Consider the following 7652-nt stretch of genomic DNA (forward strand, 5'->3'; position numbering starts at 1 on the left):
GTCTCAATCGAATGCGTAGATGAAGCTTGGTATTTTTTCTTCCCTAGTTGAAAATAAATTATCATTTATGTATGAGATATGAGTATAAGTTACGAGATTCTATTCGGGCACTGACATAATTTTAATAATAATAATAATAATAATAATAATAATGGTTTATTAAAACATTATGGTGACCGTCATTAAAATTGGTCAAATTATTTGAGTTCACAGAATCAATGAACATAAAAGCATGTTAAAACAAAAGGAAAACAGAATAAAAACAAAGCCTTACTACAACAAAAGTCATAAAAGTCGTGAAAATGCAACAGGGAAGATGGATCGCAAAAAGCTGCAGCTAAAATAACTAATAGACTCAGACATACATGAACAAGTAAACCACTATACAAAAGGGGGGACAAACTCAGAATAAAAATAACATAATTTTAAATTGTGTGACCTGAATTTCCCTACATTAATCTTTCGATATAAACGCTAATTGATTTGATCACGACCTGTAGCTAAATTTGGATTCCATGGCTTATAAAAACAATGCCTAACATATACTAAGCTACTTCAGCGCTGTCCTGTACTAGATATCAAGGAGGAAAAAGTGAGTATATTTATATCAAAGTTATCTTTGCGTGTTGCAAGCTGTTTTACGGAATGATTGAGCTTATAGATACTAGGTTACATGAACAAAGTCTTCTAAACAAGCAGTATACTTTGAATTTTTCGGACGGAGAGAAAAAGCAAGTTTTATAATTTTCTTTGGGGTAACGGAGCTGGATTAGCGATCTTTCACTAAACGAACGTGGAAAACGGACGAGAACGTCGTATTTCCGAGTATACCATTGGTCCGCTTTCGTCACATTTGCATGTCTCGTTGCAAATTCTGCAACTCGGTTGGACAGTAGCCTAATTAATTAGTAGCCGACGAGGACTCGTCCGTTCCTTTCGCCGTCTCTCGTCTCATTATAATGTTCGGGCAATGCTTTGTGTCACGGACAAGACAATTGACAGAAATAGTTGCAAAAAGGGACCGTTCATTGATACATTTGACGGGAGGGGATAAATTGTCACGTTATGTTATTTATTTGGAACCTTGGATTGGCAGTGAGATTTTTAGATGATAGGGTTCACATCGTGAGTAGCACGACTTCCACAGGACAGGAGGTAAACCATTCATTTTTGCTAAGATAAAAATACCTATTAACGCACAATATACGGTGATGGTAGCGATGGTTTTAATTCACTTACATATTAGTAACCAGGCAAAACAGAACCAAATAGACAATGTTGCGGGATTTTCCCTAGCGACGTCTTCTCACTAAGATAATGTGGCGCTGGGCGAGAAAGACACACACATCGGCAACTACAAGCATGAACCAACGAGGTTGGCGGTACAGTTCTTTTGTGGCTTAGGTCTTGAAATAGGCTATCACGTGCTCCACGTTAATGCGACACCGATTAATGCTGACTCTCTGGAAACTGTCAGAAGAGGATACTTGTTCCATGTATCCATGATCAGTTAATAAATATATATCATTCTGAACATTCACTTCCAGTCCAGAGCCGATGCCTGGCAGCAACTGAAATTGTCTTTTGTCATTTAAATGGCCACAAAAATCCAGACTGTAGATATGTTATATTAGCGAACTTGCTAAATGCATGGACGAAACGAAAGGAAAGGAACGATACACGCCCTGTGATTGGCTAGACGCCGCAATGTTCGTTCTTTTCGTATGCAATCCTTTGTTCTGATTGGATGAACGAAAACGACGAAAGAGTTTTCGCTCCTTTCGTTCACATTCTTTTTCTTGATTGGCTGAACGAAAGTGACGACAGATTTGCAAATTCATTTTGTCTGCATGGAAGGGCGAGCTATTGTTTATCAAAATGTTGGCGCCTCGCTCTCATTATATATTCACCATGATGTAATTCCGCCGTCTTTGAAATACAAGGAATAAAACTGACCACCGGTTCATGAGACCACTGAGACTAACCGAAACACGTTGACACTTCGTTTGACGCGCTACACGAATTACACAATGCTTGAAAGGGGGGCCGCGACACCATATTATGGTGTCGGTAGTGACAATTTGTATGATTGACGTGCGGATTTGTGAGACCACTTTCATGCTTTTACACACCGCAACACGTTGAAGTTCGTAAATTATGCAAAGAAAACAATGGGAGCCATAACGTAAACCGCGACTTAGCCGAAACCGCGACTTATTGAGGCGCGACTTAGCGAGGGTCCACTGGACTTTCATGACACGAGTTGAATGGAGGTCACGGTGAATGAACTCTGTTCAATCTGCGTTCACTGCATCGTCCGCTCGCACGGCTCGTTATCCAGACAGGAGTCTTCCACTAACTACGATCTGATTTCGGGAAGCATCCAGCTGCCCGAACAGCAGGCCTTGGCAAGCGAAGATGTGTTCACTGTTATTCCTTGTATTTCAAAGACGGGAGTTATTACATGATAAATATATAATAAGAGCGAGGCGCCAACATTTTGAGGAACGACAATAGCCCGTTCTTTCCAGACAATCAGTAAAATGGGTTATGCAAATATTTCGTCACTTTCGTTAACCCAATCAAGAAAAAGAATGTGAACGAAAGGAACGAAAAGTCTTTCGTCGTTTTCGTTCAGCCAATCAGAACAAAGGATTTCATACAGAAAGAACGAACATTGCAGCGTCTAGCCAATCATAGGGCGTGTATCGTTCCTTTCTTTTCGTTTCGTCCATGCATTTAGCAAGTTCGCTATTCCCCCTGTTGTCACAAATTAACCGGGTGCTCATCGCATATGTCCGCTGTAAAAGTTGTGTTGTGGTTCCGTTGTTGGACGATATATTGCGTGCAACGTACCGTCAATGGTGCATATTGCGTTTTGAAAAAACTCCCAGTGTCCTCGGAGAGTTTCAATGTCCTCCCTTGAAGGCCATCTCACCATTCCTCTGAAATAGTGCCAAAACAAGGGTACCAAATGGGTAATTTCTCTGGAAACGGTTTATGCTAACTTGAAACCATGATGCCAGTGTATCTTTATTTAGGTACTTTCTTAACCAGATCAGTACCAGTAAGATTCGATTTCTTGGTGTCATCGCTCGACGCTCAGAACGGTTTAACTTTGGATACAGATCGGTGACAATCTGATTCAAAGACTCCTAAGTTTCGCCAGTTTGCATCCAGAACAATGCAATGAAGAAATACATCTTATTTTTTTTAATTTGATTTAAAACAGGTGATAAATATGCAACGTAATTTTCCAAGACTAAAGACGCCGTGAATGTATCACGGGACGACTCGAGTTTAACAGGTTGCGCAGCCTACAATACTTGTAACACCCACATGCTTTCATAGTGACAAATCCCTAGAATTACAGGAACACGATGGACAGGTGTGCATTTATATCGACACTCACTCACAGTCCTGCCATCCATCTGTCATACGCGAAGCTATTCTCTGATTGGAAGGCATGAATCAAGCGCTACCGTGGCGGCAACACAGAGCAGCGCCTGAATATTATAATGAGACGAGAGACGACGAAAGGAACGGACGAGTCCTCGTCGGCTACTAATTAATTAGGCTACTGTCCAACCGGGTTGCAGAATTTGCGACGAGACATGCAAATATGACGAAAGCGGACCAATGGCATGTTTGGAAACACGACGTTCTCGTCAGTCTTCCACGTTCGTTTAGTGAAAGATCGCTATTGAAACTTCTAATCTGTCATCACTAAACCAGCTTCAATTTTTCATACTAAATGGTACTGGCTTGCCGCCTGGAGGGACATAACACTGCATGAAAACCCAATAATACTTACTCTATTTGCATGAATTATTGTCTGTATTTTAGCTGAAGAGTGGATATACAGATGAATACAGACAATAATCCATTGGGGGTATACAAAACGAAAGAACTGTGATATCTCCGGTATTTAAGGCCATATTTCGCCGTATTGGCTTAATTTCGGTTGAACTTCGTGTATTGTGTTTGAAATGTTAGCCGCCATCGTTATCAAGTCGCGCAGGCGAGTGAATCAGTTTGACTCCGATGTGATGGTAATTTGGCGTGTATCATGTCTGAAACAGCGTTATTACTGCGTACTATATACTATAACGTTCGATCCGTCCTGGCCGGTTAGAGTGCATCGTGCCTTTAATCCAAATTCAGGGGTCTTCGGTCTTCGGTCTTCGATCTTCGGTGTTCGGTCTTCGATCTTCGGTCTTCGTTTTGTATACCCCCAATAATGCATTGCTTGTATTCAGCAAGTCTGTATTCATGTGGATTTATGTGAATTCACGTGTATTATTCTGTAATACAGTCAACTTATTAGTGAGAATTTATCTGTATTATTGCGTTTTGATGCAGTGTAAGTGCTTTCTTGGGCGACTTTTTTTCACGGGGCGACATGAATCTGATCATTGAAATCAACCGGAAAATCTTGTAAAATGACAAATGTCAAATACGATGTTGCTACTACGCGCATTGGCGTGGGTTTTCGTGATGTTCACTTTTCCCACAGCCCGTTATACCTGCAAGCATTTTCAAGGATTTTCACAATGTTACCGTGCTTCTAAATAGCGGGAGAGATTTTAACTGACCGCACTTCTGAAATGATTGATCAAGGTGATGGAAACAGTCCCAATGGCAGACGACGTCCAAATGTTAAACTCTGGCTCCGGATGAATACACGGCAACAACGATCAAAGAGATAGATATTAAAGCCGTTGTATAAATACAAGTTGTTAAATTTGACAGTAGATCGCAATTGCGCGTTTTAGTTAAGATGCCACGTCAACATGTCATTGAAGCCACATTTTCCGCAGACATTACTTCAATGAATCGCAAGCTATCAACTTCTCCTTTACCTATGTGACGGAAGTTTTTTGAATACTATTATCAATATGGATATTAATTCACATAAACTATATAGGACACGCTGTGAAGGGTTGCGTCAAGTGTGATCCGTACGCGTTCAGTGACTTTCCATTTACTGCAGAGCGGAAAGAAAACTTAACCCTGTTGAACCCGTTCAGTGATTTTTCAAGTGTTGTAGAGTGGAATGCAAGCTCAACAAGATGAAATACCATGCTGATTTTATAAGAAGAATTCATATTTCATAATTATTAATACATATTTCTCAGATTATAAATACCTCATCGGCCTGTACCTCAGAGTACGTGTTTCATCAGTTGTAGGGAGTAGAACAACAAAAAGTCGCCCGGGACTTGCGATAATTTCTCGTTTAGTTCTATAGATGTCTCAATGCAAAAGAGGTAACTCGGAGCATTTTAAAATAATAATAGTTTTGCTTTGAAATGTAGAAGATCCTAAACCACTTCAATAATCAGGCCAAATGCAAAAATACGTGTGTTTCCGGTATCACACCGGATATTATTCTTCTGTTTGTCGGCTTTGACCGATAAAGTACGGTACAATTCAGAGGACATACCAATTTTATTTCAAATGCAAGTAAAAAGTTCAGGGTCGGCGGTTGTTTTTCTAGGGTAGCTCACGTTACCGGAAGCACACATGATACATATTTTATGTTTTTGCCTTATATACCATCAGTGTTTGAACCCTTTTCTCGGGTCAATTTTACAGAGGACACGTCATAACCATGTTGGCAAAGTTTATCGTCACCTCTGTGTTATTCGCCGTCTGCTCCGCAGTCTGCCCGGATCCCACCGAGCTAAGCGCCTGCGCCATCATATACAAGCACAGCCGGCCAACGGCAGCCAAGTCCTGTTTGGGAGTATCCGTCGACGTCACAGACAATAGCTTCGTGACCAGTACACCTGATCAGCTTGAGAACAAGATCTCCGCCATAGTGGTGGCCCCGGGATGTACGTACAATGGATGGAAGGACGTCAACTTTCAAGGTGAACAGATCACATTTCCAGAGGGCATTTATCCGGAAATGAAGGCTTTTCCACTCGGAGACAATACCTGGAATGACAAGATCTCTTCGTACACCTGCTACTGTTGTAATTGAAGATACTGAGATGCAAAACCAAAATGGCGATGCTGACCAGACCACTGAATTGCTGAGAGACACACAGACGACTTGTGTAATTTTAATTCGGGTTTTTAGAGGTTCTGTCCTTTCCCTTCAGGCTATCGTGGAATAAAATAATAGCATTGACAATTACAGTATTCGTTTCCTGTGTAACAGTGTGACTGAGGACGTAACTGAATTCGATGTGTTTGTTTGGTTAGAGACAACGCTGAAACGGTGATCATTCAGACCAAGGAATTCGAAGCCCAACACTGCACTTTTCTGAAAAAAATCCAAGGTGGACAACTACATTCTTTAGTGTAGACATATCTGCACACAGTGACTGAATGCTCCTTGCTTATTATTGGCCACTGAAAGCCGACATTAAGGTAGAATGCGCCTCGGGGACAGAGAAAAAAGAGAGAAAAACTTTCTTCGTCTTAGTTTTTTTTGAAATCGAAAATTGTAATTTTCTCTATAGAGTTAACACACTGATGGTGGCCATTTTGAATATCAATATATATGTGAATCTTGGGTAATGTGTTTCTCTAGTACCAAAATTTGCACGGTGACCTCCGATTTTATTTCCGATTTTTAAAGAGAATGGTTAAAAGATTCCATGAGGAAAATTCAAGAAGACAATACTCTGAATGATAAAATGTCTCAGTACATCTGTTATTGTCACCATTGTGATCGAAAAAAGTGACAATTTTGTGATGCTCATCAAATTAATGGATTCTTTATATGCACATTTATGTGTATTTATCAATATAACGTTAGCCTTCTCTATGTGTTTCGGTCTGTTTGGCTATCTTTTTAATAAAAACATGGTGCTTGCTGGAGCTGTGTTTATTTCCACCCTGTTAACATACGTGGCGTTGGAACGTATCTTCAGCGTGTGTCCCGGAGTGAAAGCAATGATAATGGTGAATGTCTTAGAACTGTACAACATCATTCCTCAAACATTGTTCCAATAAACATGCATACATTAATGGGTTTCTTGATGAAACCCTTTATTTATCACCTATATAGAAGCAAGTCACGCTACCAAATATACTGCGTTTGCGGTTCCTCTTCAGAATCCATTTGAATCGGGGAGTGTGTAGCCGGTGACCAATATCACCCACTGATTCTAGGTTCCTCACCTAGAGTATTTGACTGAAAGATTCTTTCGAGTGAAATAAACATGCCTTTGAAATTTACAACCACTTATGTCAATTTCTCGCTCTGTAAAACGAAACAAACTAGAAATGGAAACCTTGCATAGGTTTAATTTGTTTCTGCAAAGTGTTTTTTTTTAATTTTTATTCTTCATGCGAGCACCACTCGTACTCTTTCCATACCTTTATGATAAAAAACCTAAGCGAGAACAAGAACGACCTTGTAAAAACTGCAGTTAGCGTTAAAATATAACCCTATGGTGATGCCAAGTGTGTAACCATGTGCTCTCTCTCTCTCTCTCTCTCTCTCTCTCTCTCTCTCTCTCTCTCTCTCTCGGCCTTTGGATGAACGCAACAAAGCAAACATAAACGATCAACGATCTTATTCCTAGCAGGGATATCAATAAGACCCGTACGATTAATGACGGCATGCTTTGTAAAAGAGCAAAGTGTTTATTTTTAAGTGGAAATAATATGTCATGAAATTCCCCCTATAACCT

General features: G+C 40.3%; 1 long non-coding RNA gene across 1 annotated transcript; it reads left to right on the forward strand.

Annotated features, from left to right (window-relative positions):
* The first annotated feature begins 535 nt into the window (after window positions 1–535).
* On the forward strand, window positions 536–6147 carry LOC139136181 (uncharacterized). The gene is made up of 2 exons (XR_011553138.1): window positions 536–592; window positions 5599–6147. It is a non-coding gene; the product is annotated as an uncharacterized lncRNA (long non-coding RNA).
* The last annotated feature ends 1505 nt before the right edge of the window (window positions 6148–7652 follow it).

The sequence above is a fragment of the Ptychodera flava genome, chromosome 7 (assembly GCF_041260155.1).
Source record: "Ptychodera flava strain L36383 chromosome 7, AS_Pfla_20210202, whole genome shotgun sequence".
NCBI lineage: Eukaryota > Metazoa > Hemichordata > Enteropneusta > Ptychoderidae > Ptychodera > Ptychodera flava.